Source organism: Bos mutus, chromosome 19 (genome assembly GCF_027580195.1).
Source record: "Bos mutus isolate GX-2022 chromosome 19, NWIPB_WYAK_1.1, whole genome shotgun sequence".
NCBI lineage: Eukaryota > Metazoa > Chordata > Mammalia > Artiodactyla > Bovidae > Bos > Bos mutus.
The window spans coordinates 8,199,513-8,213,921 of NC_091635.1; the positions used below are offsets into that span (position 1 = coordinate 8,199,513).

Below are 14,409 nucleotides of genomic sequence, written 5' to 3' on the forward strand. Positions count from 1 at the left end.
AGAGTCAGGCACGACTGAGCAACTGACACACACACATACACACTCATAAATGTGGAGAAAATGTTTTCTAGAAGCACGTCCAAGATGCCATTAACCGTGACTGCCTTTGGAGAGAGGAGCTGGTGGGGGCGGCCTTTCCTTCCATCTTACCCATTTCAGTATAATTTGGATTTTCTAATAATACACATGAACTGCACTTTTAAAATGCTACACAGGGATCGCTGAACAGTGAGCCTGAGGCTATTTTACATATATTTTCCTTTAAGAAAAGAAAGAAGGGAAAAAGAAAAAAAACAGATGAATCTAATCAGAGCTGTAGCCCAGAAATAAGCCTAATATCAAGACTAGAGAGGAGACCAATTCTCCTATTGTGTGTGAGGGACACGAAGGTTAAAGGAAAAACAACAAAAAAGCGAGCACACTCCCTTTGTGAAGGAACTCACCACCCAGTAGGAAAGATATAAACCCAGATAATTGCCATGCAAGAGGGGAAATTCAAGAACTGATGCAGACTACTTTAGTCCAAAGGGAGGCAGCGTCATTTGATCTGCCAACACTCCCTTGGGGAAAGGCCGGTTTACATTTGAATTCTGCTCTTGACTTTTGAAGTGTGGTGCTTTTCAAAACTGGACTTCCCTGGCGGTTCAGTGGTTAAGACTTCATCCTCCAACGCAGGGAGTGCGGGTTTGATCCCTGGTTGGGGACCTAAGATCCCACATGCCCCACCACCAAAAAGCCAGAACATAAACAACAGAAGCAATACTGTAACACATTCAATAAAGGCATTAAAAATAGCCCATGTCAAAAAAAAAAAAAAATCTAAAAAAAAAAAAACTGGCTGTAACCCATTGGTGGGTCATGAAAGCAACTTAGAGGTTGCTACTAGTATTTTAAAAATGTGCAGCCAATGTCTCAGTGTGGTTTTAAGACTTAATAACGTTAGGAGCACAAATGCTCCAAACATCTCCCAAAATGACATTTGAAAGGTTATTTACATTTAAAATATGTTGACGTTTCTTATCCAAACTCACATAATACCACCGTCCAGTGGCTCTAGTTGGTTTCTAGACTTTGAAAAAATATTCATGGGCGGATGGTCAGTGACTAACAGGATTGCCTTTGTGATTTCAGCCCCGTGATCTTATGGGATTTGATGCACACGTGACAGTTTGGACGTGACCTCAAGGGAGGTCAACCCGGTGTCTGAGATGCCCAGAGGAGACTCCTCTAGCTGCCCTGTGTGTCTGGATTCTGGCACTTACAAAGACTTAAAATGAAAAACACAGCATTCAAATGTCAGGAAACTAAGTATAAAAGGAATTTAAATAAGTAAATACTCAACCGATGTGTTTTGTAGGTTTGTAGCATTTACACTTCTTAAGTTATTAAGACTTAAAACTGCACAAGACTTTGGGGGCACCCTGTATCCCAGAATTAAAGACAAATACTGGTGTGTGTGTATGTGTGGTAGAGGTAGATACCGTTTTAAAAAACTTCTGTGACTTTATAAACGTGGGTGCAATTTAAATAGATTTCTTATGGTGAGACTTGATGTTTGGAAAACACTGCTGAATCGGCCATTTACTCTTTTCTGCCTGCACAGAAACCCCCTTCTTTCAAAAGGTGTTCCTTGAAGCCTGTGGTCCTGGTGGGAACTGCCAGACAGGCAGTCAGACCACCCCACCCCCGCCATGCCCTGTGATGGATTTGACAGGCGGATATGAACCATGGGCCCGATTTCTGCTTGGGCACAAAGAACCTCTGGTCCCAGAGCTGAGAGCTTGGGAGCTGGGGGTGACCCAGGGTCACCGGGTGGAGAGTCCCTGGCTGTGATTTGCCCCGAGGTCATTCTACCCCAGCCTCCCCGGTACGTGAGCGACTCAAATCCTGGTTCCATGAAAGCTCACCTAAGCTGAGTTTCTGTCACCAACATCCAGAGTCCTGACCACTGTCACTGTCCACTCACATCCCTCTCTGCAAGCCCAGAACATCTCAAGTTCTGCCAGGAGGCTGTTGCCTGTTTGACATACCAGCTGCTTAGCAGCAGGGGATGGGGAGTGGGGGCTGCTCCAGGGAGGTGGTTACTTACTGGGCTTTTAGATAACAGAATAATGGAAAGGCTTCCATTATTTAAAAAAAAAAAGTTTAAAAAAATATCATTCGTTGCATTTTGCCCTTAGTTTATTAAAAGTGTGCACCCGGCAGTAAGACAAAAGTGCTGGGGACCTCCCGGGCGGTCCAGTGGTTAGAACTCGGCGCTTTCACTGTGGAGGGCACAGGTTCAGTCTCTGGCTGGAAAACTTAAGACCCTGCAAGCCATGCCCTGGGGCCAAAAAATAACCCCAAACAAACACAGCAAACCCAAAAAACCAAACGTGCTGATACCGACAACAAGAGGGGCAGGTTTCAGAAACAGAGTGACTGAGACAACCATGGAAGCCCTTCTGGAGGTGGGAGCTCTTAGCCTCAGTCCAGTGCTCTGCGCTTCAAGATGGCGAGCTGTGTGCACAACCGCGAAGGAAAAGAATAAAGTGAGACCGTGTGCAAAACGTCGAAGCCTTTGTCTCAGTAAGGACTTTACTGGGAATTCCCTGGTGGTCCAATGGTTGGGACTCAGCACGCTCACTTCTGGGCCCAGGTTCGATCCCTGGGTGGGGCTAAGGAGGAGAGCTCAGCTGAGGCCGAGTGGTGCAGGCGAGGCCTCAGGAGGGACGAGAATCCCGAGCTGGGTCTGAGAAGAGCTGGCCAGGCCTGGAACATCACAGCTTTTTCAGTGACTCCTTGGCGTCTGGTGTGACCGCAGGGAGGGTGTGGGAGGCCAGGAAAGCAGGGCCTGGATCAGAGAACTCACATGGGACAAGGTACTGAGGAGCCACCGGGAATTTAAAAATGGGGAGAAAGAAGATAAGAGCTGAAGTTGGGAGCAGTACGTGGGGATGCGCTGGCAAGACAGGAGGCAGGAGGGACTGAGTGCAGGGGTTCATCATGCTGGTCCCCCACAGCAGGCCCGAGGCCGAGACCACACCCCAGTCAGCTCACTGACCAGCGTCTTAGAGACTAGTTTATATGCTGCTGAGGCTGCTGCTGCTAAGTCACTTCAGTGGTGTCTGACTCTGTGCGACCCCAGAGACGGCAGCCCACCAGGCTCCCCCGTCCCTGGGATTCTCCAGGCAAGAGTACTGGAGTGGGATGCCATTGCCTCCTCTGCTACTTTATATACATATATATAGAGAGAGAGACTCTTTGTGACTCCATGTCCATGGACTGCAGTATGCCAGGCCTCCCTGTCCCTCACCATCTCCTAGAATTTGCCCAAGTTCACGTCCAGGGCATCCAGCCTGATGCATGATGGCATCCAGCCATCTCATCCTCTTCTCTTTCTGCCCTCAATCCTTCCCAGCATCAGGGACTTTTCCAATGAGTCAGCTGTTCGCATCAGGTGACCAAATATCAAAGCTTATATATCTAGTTCCCGAACCAGGGATTGAACCCATGCCCCATGCATTGGGAGCATACAGTCTTAACCACTGGGCCACCAGAGAACTCCCTGGGTTAATTTTCTAATTCAGCTCTTCCATCAGTGAAGGCAGGTGGAGGGACAGCCTCCTGACAGCCTCACCAAGGCCAGGAGCCCAAGACAAAGGTCCCCGAGAGGCCAAGAGGGGAGGGGTGGCAGAGGGGACGGGTAGGAGGCTGTAGGACACAGAGGGGCTTGGAAGAAGGCTTCTTGGAGCCCCTAGGAGCCAGAGGCACACGCTGCAGACAGCTCATTGCCATTTATGGCTGCCCTGGCTGATACACAGGCTCAAATGGAGCAGAGATAGGGAGAGGTGGAGCAGAGATAGGGAGAGGTGCCTACAGAGACAGATGTCTTTTTGTCTGTCTGACTCTCTTTCTGCCTAAGGAGGTGAGTCTGCCCTGGGGTCCTGCAAACAGGGTCTGTTGGACCCTGAGACCACCCACCTGAGCTGCACCAACACCCCCGTCTCCACCCCCCTCCCAGTTAATCCAAACTGATTTTAAACCTGGAAGACCAGGGCTCCACCAGGCAGGCATCGAGGAGGCCCAGCTCCCCTGTGGAGGCAAAGACTGAGATAACAGGAAGCTCTCAGGGGCCCACAGCATCCCTTGCCCTGGGCCGCAGTCTGGGACAGGCCAATCAACCGCCTGGTCTCCAGAGAAGGTTTCTGAGAGAGGCCCCGAGAACAGGCAAGACTCAGGGGCTGCCTCCCAGCTCAAGCGGATTCGACATTGCTGGCAGTCCTTCCAGGAGGATTTCATCAGGCAGTCAGGCTGCTCATCTTCGGCACTCAGAGGGGAGCATCGGCTGTGGGGTGAGCCGAGACAGCAGCAGAGCTGGCGCCAGTGCTCGGGGCGTTGGTGATGGGCGGGTGCTGGGTGGGGAGGACGGGCCGGCAGAGGTCACGGCCAGGCTGCTCTTTGCCTGCACCATCAAAACAACTCTGCCACCCCTGCCTCCAGATGAGAGCTCCAAGCTGAGGCCACTCAGGCCAGCTCCACACGTGCAGCTAGAAAAGGCTCATCCCCTGTGACAAGGAACTTAAATCCCATGCTTCAGACTGGTCCTTCTCAACCTGCCTAATTTTCCCTGCAGTCACAGCATCTTGATTCTTCATCATGGCCTGGGAATGTAAATGCCAACCTGCCGTTTCCTTTTTATGGGGCCATGACACGTGGCAGGTGGGATCTTAGTTCCCTAACTAGGGATTGAACCCGTTCTCCCTGCCTTGGAAAGCCATCTAGGATCCTCCTCTTCCTTCTCCCCACTCCTGCCTCAATCACTCAGTACCTTCATGGGCATCACAGGCACTCCACTCTCCTGCCATCATCTCTTCTGAGGATATCTTAAAATGATAACTTTATCATGTGTTTCCTTCTCAAAGCCCCATAATGGTGGTTGCCACGTTCAATCCAAGAATCCCCTGGCTTTTGAAGCTCTCTGGCTTCCAGACTCAGTGAGGTCAGTGTCTAAGAGCTTCCTGGGAAGTGCTGTCCCCTCCCACCTGCCATGCATGGCTGGTGGGGAGAGCGTGGGCTGGAACACAGGGTCATCCTTGGGACCACAGCCTCAGGTACGGATCTGTCCTTGGCTGTTCACCCCTGAGCCCTCCTCCTTCCCCTGAACAGGGTCTTCTGAGATCACTGGATCCAACTTGGACGATCTTGAGCTCAGTTATCCTACCCTCGGTCGGCTGAGCCCTGGAGCCATGTGGAACTGCTGCAGGGACCACTGCGAGGGGAGAGGGAGGAGCCAAGGGGCTGAGACCACCCCCACCACCACCCAGAGCAGTTCCACTTTTCCTCCATGCACTGGACTTCCGTCTGTATAAGACTGAGGAGGGTAAAAGGTATTGAGGCTTTTAAAACGTCTTAGAAGGTAGGCTTCCCTGGTGGTCTAGTGGTTAAGAATCCCCCTACCAATGCAGGGGACAAGGGTTTGACCCCTGGTCCAGGAAGATCCCACAAGCCATGGCGCAACTAAGCCTGTCAGGCGTCACAACTAATGAGCCCAAGCTCCAAAGCCCAAGAGCCGCAACTACCGAAGCCCTCCAGCTCGAGGGCCTGTGCTCCGTAGCAAGAGAGGCCTGCGCACGCAACGGAGAGAAGCCCCCACTCGCCACAACTAAGAGAAAGCCCGCGTGCAGCAAGGAAGACCTGGCATAGCCAAAAATAAACGAATAACTCTTTTTCAAAAATGTTAGGAGGCCCCTGATTTAATGTGGCTTCTACCCAATAGAAAACGGCCATTGATCAAAACTTTGATGAATTGCCAGTTATCCAGTTTGTGTTTGAACTCGTCTTACATCGGGGGGATCACTAGCTTACAGAGCCGTCTGCCTCTTTGGAGCATAATACATGACTTTAGGGATGCTCTGCAGGCAGGCGACACGCAAGACCCTGGGCACATAGAGAAGTAGACTCCTGCTGCCCAGGGCGGTTCTGCGGGGAGGCAGAGCCTGCCTGTCAGCAGGAACTGACAGAGTTTTCTTGTCTTTTTGTTATTATTGCAGCTTATTCAATCAGCAGGTACTTTGGGGGTGCCAGTGTCTGCCAAGTCTGTTTAGGAGCTGGGGATGTGGCTCTGGACATGGCAGGCAAGGACCCTGTTCTCACGCACTGACATCCCGCCGTGGCCGACAGCATAGGCTGAAACAAAAGATGACCTCAGCCTGGGCTGAGCGCTGAGAAGGAAGTCAGCCCAGATGGTACGCCGTGTTGGGGGAATGCATATCCGCCAAGGTGGTCAAGGACATAGAGACTTGATACGGGGGGAGGAGGAGCAACCGTGAGGATCTAGGTCGGGGAGGGTCCGCCAGCCCTGGAGTGTAGGCTGAGCAGAGGCGGGTGGCTGAAGAAAAGTCTGAGGTGGGGTCCTGCTGGGCCTCAGGGGCCCGGGTAAGAGGGTGAGGTTTATTCTATCAGCCACTAAGGGGCTTTACGCAGGAGAACGGATTTGCTACCTGCGGTGCTCATTAGAGAGGACAAGGGGGATGTCCAAGAGGCCGCTGGGATGGTGCTGGGCTGGGTGTATATATTTTGACATCCTCAGCTATTTTTAAATTAATTAATTAACTTCAATTTTTGACTGCACTGGGTCTTTGCCATGGTGTGTGTGTGTGGGGGGCACAGTGGTAAAGAACCCGCCTGCCAATGCAGGAGACACAAGAGACTTGGGTTCGATCCCTGGGTTGGGAAGATCCCCCGGAGAAGGAAATGGGAACCCACTCCAGTATTCTTGTCTGGAAGTTTCCACGGACAGAGGAGCCTGGAGGGCTACAGTCCATAGGGTCTCAAAGAGTCAGACATGACTGAGTGATTCACACACATACACACATACACATGGGTTCCCTAGTTGCCTGTGGCACATGTGGGGTCTTAGTTCCTTGACCAGGGATAAAACACAAGCCCCCCGTGCAGTGGAAGGTGAATTCTGAACCACTGGACCACCAGGGAAGTCCTGCATCAGCAGTTATTGACCGGGAGGCCTGTGTTGGTCAATGTGTTCTGGGAGGCGGCAGGGGTGGCCCGGGCCCAGATGTGAGTCCTCCACTTGATATAATGAGCATGAGATTTTCCAGCAAAAGGAAAGCACCAGGTAATCCTTGAACTCAAGGGGCAGGGGTCGGGGGAGAGCAGAGCGAGATTGAGAACTTGCACATCGCCCCAGGGCACCAGGAGTCAGGCCGCAGGATGGTGTGGTCAAACGTCCAGACTAAAAGGACCATCCTGGACTCTGACCTCAGATCCCAATTGAGGGCACATTCACAAGCCCCAAACCCTAACCCTAAGCCACTCTGTCTGGCTCAGACATCAGCCTGCCAGATTCAATCCTATCAGATTAACGGGTTTTGGCACTGTTCCTACAAATAGGATTTAGAGGACATCAAAAGCTTCATTAAAAAAAAAAAAAACACAAAAACCCCTGAGGTAGCAATCAGGCATCTACCAGACCCTCAATCAGTGAGAATTAGGTTGAATTCTTGTCTCTACATTTCAGGATTAACAGAGAAGGTCAAGGACACGGAGGAAAACCAAGGGACTGATCAAATCAGTCTGACTAAATCATACTGACCAAATCCGAGAGGGTCAGAAGAAATGAGATCATTGTGTTGGGGAAAGCCAGGCTGAAGAATTTTGAGCATGACTAACTCCAAGGATAATAACAGAACACAGATGGCCAGCATTTAAGATCTCTACCCAAGGAAGGGAAACCAGTTTTAGATCATGAGGAATAAAGATAAAGGACTGTCTGACCCTAGAGTAGGCTTACTGATTTTCATAGGAGGCCACTGGGCCAGAGGTATTTTCTTGTCCTGAGATTGATCTCAGACTCTGAGTGTTCGGCAAGTAAGAACTTGGCCAGGAGAGCGTTAATGCCGAGGTCACAGAATTAGGCCCTTGCTGAGGCCAGGCTCAGGGCTGTGTCGGCCAGATGGTTAGCAACGTCTGCGAGGATTAAACAGGGACAACCACCGGTGGTCCAGCGGTTAAGAATCCGCCTTGCAATGCCAGGGAACTTGGGTTCGATCCTTGGTCGGGGAACTAAGATCCCACATGCAGCAGAGTAAGTAAGCCCAAGTGCCACAACTAGAGAGTCCACGTGCCGCAACCAAAGATCCCACGTGACCAGCGAAAGATCCCACGTGACCAGCGAAAGATCCCACGTGACCAGCGAAAGATCCCACGTGACCAACTAAGACTCTGAGCGCCAGAACTAAGACACTGCCAAATAAGCACACGTGCACACGCACACACACGCTTGCTACCCAGGTCATGAAACAAGAGCTGATGGCTAGAAAGCAAACAGTCCCGGGCTGCAGACCTCCTTTTAGCTCAACCCCTCCGTTTTGTAGATGGGAAAACTCATACCCAAAGTTAAATGGCTTCCCCAAGTCTCCAGGGCTATTCAGAGGCAAAAATACTAGATAAGCAAGTTCCCTGAATTCTTGCATTTCGATTTCCTTCAGGCCATTCAATCTCATTGGCTATTCTTTAGCTATTCACTGCAGCCAGCAGAAAGGGACCCATGCGCCCACCTCCCTGGCGAGAGAGAAGGAATGATTGGTATCAGCATCCCAGCCTTCCTTTTTGGTTCGGACCAAGCAGCGAGGTATCAGAAGGGCAGCCAGTGGCTCTGTGCATCAGGGCCTGATAGGAGGAGGTTTCCGGACTCCTGTTCCATTTATCTATCCTCAACAAGGGCAAAACCGAGCGTGGTCAGACTCAGGTTGTTCCAGAAATGCTCTGGCCACTAGGGACTTGGCATTTCTCAGAAAAAATGTCCACCGGAGGTCTAAGTTGGTCTCAGCCCTTCCACGTTGTAGTCTGGGAAGGAAAGGGCTACAGAAGAGAAACTGTCTAAAAGTGAGCACGCTCAATGTTTTATTTCTAACTCTTTGAAGCCAGGCACTTTTTTTTTTCCTTAAGGTATGTTCTTTAGGAATTTACTTTTCCCATTAAGCAGAAAAATTTTAACTGACAGCTACATTTTTCACATGCAAACAAAACTCTATCGCTGAAAGAAAGAACAAAATTTAGCTGTTAGGAAAGCCCCAATTTCTTTCTCATATGAAAAAAATTAAATTATGGGCTTAAAGAACTTTGGGCTCCCCTGGTGGCTCAGACAGTAAAGAACCCGCCTGCAATGCGGGAGAGCTGGGTTTGATCCCTGGGTCGGGAGGATCCCCTGGAGAAGGGAATTGCTACCCATTCCAGTATTCTTGCCTAGAAAATCCCATGGACAGAGGAGTCTGGCAGGCTGCAGTCTGTGAGGTCGTAAAGAGTTCCATGGGACTGAGCAACTTTCGCTTTCAAAGAACTTTACAAAACATACCCTTTTACAAGACTAAATGTTGAACTCTGCTTTCAGCCTTCTGCGTCATCTTGTTTTGTTGATGTTCAGTTCAGTCGCTCTGTCATGTCGGACTCTTTTTGACCCCATGGACTGCAGCACCCCAGGCTTCTCTGTCCATCACCAACTCCCGGACTTTACTCAAACTCATGTCCATTGAGTCGGTGATGCCATCCAACCATCTCATCCTCTGTTGATGTACATTGTTGTAATTATTGTGCAGAGACTATTCCCATGATCTTTTTTTTAATTTTTAATATTTATGTTTATTTATTTGGCTGTGCCAGGTCTTAGTTGCGTGTGGCATGCTGGATCTTTGATATTCGTTGTGCATGGGGGATCTAGTTCCCTGACCAAGGATGGAACCTGGGCCCCTTGCATTGGTAATGTGGAGTCTTAGCCACTGGACCACCAGGAAGTCCCATTATTCCAGTTTTGTGTTCAGCTTTTTTCCCTTACTTACTTCTACCAATTTGCTAACATTTGGATTATTTCTGTCCCTCCACCCCCAGAAAACCACTAGATCCATTGCAGACTGTTTTTGTATCCCCCAGAATTCATATGCTGAACTGGGGGTTCAGCATATGAACCCCAGTTCTGAACCCCCACTTGGAGGTGGGGCCTTCGAGAGGCAATTAGGTTTAATGGGGTCATGACCTTGGGGCCCCATGATGAGATTAGGCCCTTAGTAGAAGAGGAAGACACCTGAGTGAGTGTTCTCTGTGCTGTGTGAGGACACAGCAGTCAGCTAGCTGGGAAGTGGGTTCTCATCTGGAACCGAATTTGCTGGTACCTTGATCTTGGACTCCTCAAACTTCAGAACTGGCAGAAATAAATGTCTGTTGTTTAATGATTTTTTTTTTTTTGGCCACTCCACAGGGCATTCGGGATTTTAGTTCCCTGACTAGGGATCAAACCTGTACCGCCTATGGCGGAAACATGGATTCTTAGCCAATGGACTGCCAGTGAAGTCCAATCTATAGTAGTACTCTGTGTTATAGGAGCCTGAGAGGCCCAAAGGACAAGACTCAAAGTGGTATGAACAACTGCCAGATACCTGTTTGGCCACCCACTAAATGGACTTCTGTTAGGAGAACAGAAAGTGGGGCTACATTGACATCACAAAGCTCAGGACACAAAAGAGAAAAAGAAAAGAAAATACAACAAAGAAAAAAAATTAACAAAGGTCAGGACAGATGATGGGGGATGGGATTTACCTTCTCGGTCATTCTGAGAAGGCTAGGGGCTCTGCAGCTCCCTGGGGGACAGACCTGTGGTGACAAGGCTGGTATTAAGATGGGCCCAACAGCAAGATAATGTCCGTCAGAAAGGCTAACAGGGGCCCAGCTGCATGGTGAGGGCAGACAGAGGAGGCTGTGCAGCTCAATCAAATCGGCACCCTCAGAGTGCCTGAAACACCAAGCCCTTTCCTGAGAAATTCCCCATCAGGTTCCTTCTTTCCCAGCACTGGATGTTGGAAAGTCCCAAACCTACAGAGAAGAATAATACAATGAACTCTCCTATACCCTTCCACTTAGATTCACCAATTGTTAACATTTTTCCATCTCTGTACTCTCTCTCCATACACACCCATGACGTGTGTGTGTATGTGTGTGTGGGTGTGTAACTATCTGAATCATGACATGTTATCCCTAGATGTTTCAGCATGCATCTTCCTAAGAACAAGGACATTTTTCTATATAATCACAATGTCCGCATCATGCTCAAGAAAGTGAGCATTGATACAACAAAATGATCTAATAAATCATTCATTTGAAACTTGATCCAGTTATCTCTAAAATATTCTTTATAGCTTCCCATCCCATCCAGAATCCAATCAAGGACCAGGTATTTCATTTGTCTTTCCTGTCTCTTTAGTCTCCTTTAATCTCTAAGCATCTCCCTGCCTGCTGCATTGCCCAGCAGCCTTAAGGAAGTCCCTTCTCCATTTCTGAGCAGATTGAGGGCCTGAGCACCAGGATGCCTGAGTCCTGGCTCAGAGAGAGCGATTCGACCCCTCTACTACTGAGTGACTTTGATCCTCTGTCCATGACCACTGTTTGGCATCCTATGATACAGCCCTGCTGGAATCCATGTCTCCGTTAGGTGAGAGGTCTGCAAATCCTAAATCTTAACCTGTACCTTGTGAGCTTCCCAGGTGGCTCAGTGCTGAAGAATCTGCCTGCCAATGCAGGAGACACGGGTTTGATCCCTGGGACAGGAAGATCCCCTAGAGAAAGAAATGGCAACCCACTCCAGTATTCTTGCCTGGAAGATCCAATGGACAGAGAAGCCTGGTGGGCTACTGTTCATGGAGTCGCAAAGAGTCGGACACGACTGAAGCGACTAAACGACCTCAGCACCGGAAAGCACTGCTTCCTGGCCTTACAAGGGACCAGCTTTTGTTCTTGACATCATTCCCCATAATTCTTTGTGACGGTGGGCATGCCCGCCTCCATCCCTGCCCACTTCCATACTAATCCCTCAGAGAAATGACAGGCAGTTTAATAATACGACACTGCTCTCCGCTCAGCCTCCCTGGCCTGCCTGATCTAACCCCCTTTCCCTCAGCAGTTGCTCAGCCTCCCAGCCCATCCAGGGCCTTCATGCGACTCGATTCTCCTGCATCTTGGGGTCGCTTCCCCATGACCCACAGGCACAGCGGAAGGCGGCTTCCCTGGGCTCTGGATGCTTCTCAATAATCAGCTTTGTGAGCCCGGGCAGCAGCTGCCCCGGGGCCTCCCAGGCCTCGCCAGGAAGGAAGATGATTGGATTAGAAGGGGCTTGGTTAATGGAAAAAGCAGGGGGAGGGGAGAGGTGAGTTAAGTGCTGCTCTGCCAGGCTGGGGCTGGGCCCTCCTGCTCTCCCACTGCTGCTGTTCCCTTAGTGACAGACAGACCCGAGGCTGGCTGACGGCAGCCCCAAACCCAGACGTGAGTTACTTTTCCCAGCGGGCCTTCTGGCTTGCTCTCCAAGACGGGGCAGCACGGTCATCAGAAGAAAGTACTGGGACCTGCTCTTTTTCTCCCTTGCTGCTGCTGCTAAGTCGCTTCAGTCGTGTCTGACTCTGTGCGACCCCATAGACGGCAGCCCACCCGGCTCCCCCGTCCCTGGGATTCTCCAGGCAAGAACGCTGGAGTGGGTTGCCATTTCCTTCTCCAATGCGTGAAAGTGAAGTCACTTAGTTGTGTCCGACTCTTAGCAACCCCATAGACTGCAGCCTACCAGGCTCCTCCGCCCATGGGATTTTCCAGGCAAGAGTACTGAAGTGGGTTGCCATTGCCTTCTCCGTTTCTCCCCTAATATTTATTTATTTGGCTGCACTGGGTCTTAGTTGCAGCATTTGAACTCCTAGTTGCAGCATGTGGGATCTAGTTCCCTGACCAGGGATCGAACCCAGGCCCCCGCATTGGGAGCTCGGAGTCCCAGCTACTGCTCCACCAGGGAAGTCCCTGGGACGCGCCCTTGAAAATGCCCAAGTCCATTTCCGGACAGTTTCTTAGCACAGCTTCTTCCAGGGTAATCCCACAGGCAGCAAGGCAGAGGAGTCAGGAACAGCTGATATGTGTCCCCAGCACCTGGCCCCCGGCCTTATGCACAGTCGGAGTCACAGGGGCTTGATAGCTCAGAAGAGGCTGGAGAGCTGAACCCAAAAGGGAAGGGCAAGACCTCCAAGGGAGGAAAACAGATTTAATTCTCCTGTTGCCTGGATCATGTCAGGTCAGGACGTGGAGACGAAGGACGGACACACAAGCCTCAGCTCTCATGGTCATCCGCTCGGGCAGTGCATCAGGTTCAGCTCCGAGTTTGTGCCCAACACGTGAGCTTCCATAAGGTGCCTCGTCCTTCAAACCTCTACTCACCCTCACAGGGCTCACTTTCTCCCAGGGAGAGGCAGAAACGGCTGCTTTTTAAGCCACCACGAAACCCGTTACCTAGATATATTGCTGACAGCCTAGAGGCCTTGCAGAAACTTCTTTCAGAAGCACTGTAATCTGGAAGATCAGGAGATAACTGAGCACTACTAAAGGACTTTTTAAATTTTTCATTAATTAATTTTTGGCTGCACTGCACGAGTGCACTGCCTGGCATGCGGGATCTTGGCTCCCCAACCAGAGATTGAATCCAGGCTCCTGCAGCGGAAATGTGAAGTCTTAACCCCTGGACTGCCAGGGAAGTCCGTAAAGGACATTTTAAACTTCAGTCCAGAACCTGCCTCTGGATGAAAAGGGGCCAATGTGTTCACTGTAGGAACATGGCCGATTGAGAGCAAGTGGCAGCCTGAGAATAGCCCCTACGCATCTCCTGTTCCCAAGAGAATCCTAAACACAGGAGCAAAGCTAACACATCAGCACGTGTCCAAACCCTACCTGCCAACACCACAGGTGAGGGCAGCAAGAACAGCAGGGCCTCGGTGCTCCTTGGGAAGAATACAGCAGCCCTGCTCAAGCCGGTTAGAATACACTCTAATGACACAATTAGTCACCCTCTTGTCAAGCAAAGCACCTGCTCGAAGGGGGTCTGGAACAATTATCAGCATGCCTCCACCCAGCCTTGCTGCCTCCTCCTCCCGTCAAAGGGTTCTCTCCAGTATAAACCATTGTGTCCAGCAAAATTCAGAGTGGGCACTGCAGGCACGCTGACAACGCACCAAAAACCGCTCGCTCATGGTTTCCACCGTCCCGGCCAGCCTCCCTCACAAGGAAAGGAGCCCGGGAGTCAGAACAAGGCGTTCTGATCAGGCTCTGGGCCCTTGGCGCTGGCCCCAAGGGTCCAAGGGCGCTGAAATCCTGGGAATGTGCGGCTAGCAAGTAGATTTCTAATGTCAAGAGGTGCATCGGGGAATGCCCTGGTGGTTCAGTGGTTAGGACTCTGTGTGCGCTTCCGCTGCTGGGGGCCCAGGTTCGATCCCTGGTTGGGGAACTAAGATCCTGAAGCTCTTAGTTCTACTAAGGACTACCTCTCTGGCTATTCTGAAGCAAGACTGAGGGGTCAGGACAGAGCTGCAGGACAGCAGAAGCAGGAGGGTGGGCCTG

At 50.6% G+C, this 14,409-nt stretch overlaps 1 protein-coding gene across 3 annotated transcripts in view; it reads right to left on the minus strand.

The window, feature by feature from the left end:
- The window catches only part of MXRA7 (matrix remodeling associated 7), a 31,581-nt gene that overhangs the window by 16,185 nt on the left and 987 nt on the right, over positions 1-14,409 (minus strand). The window lies entirely within an intron of this gene.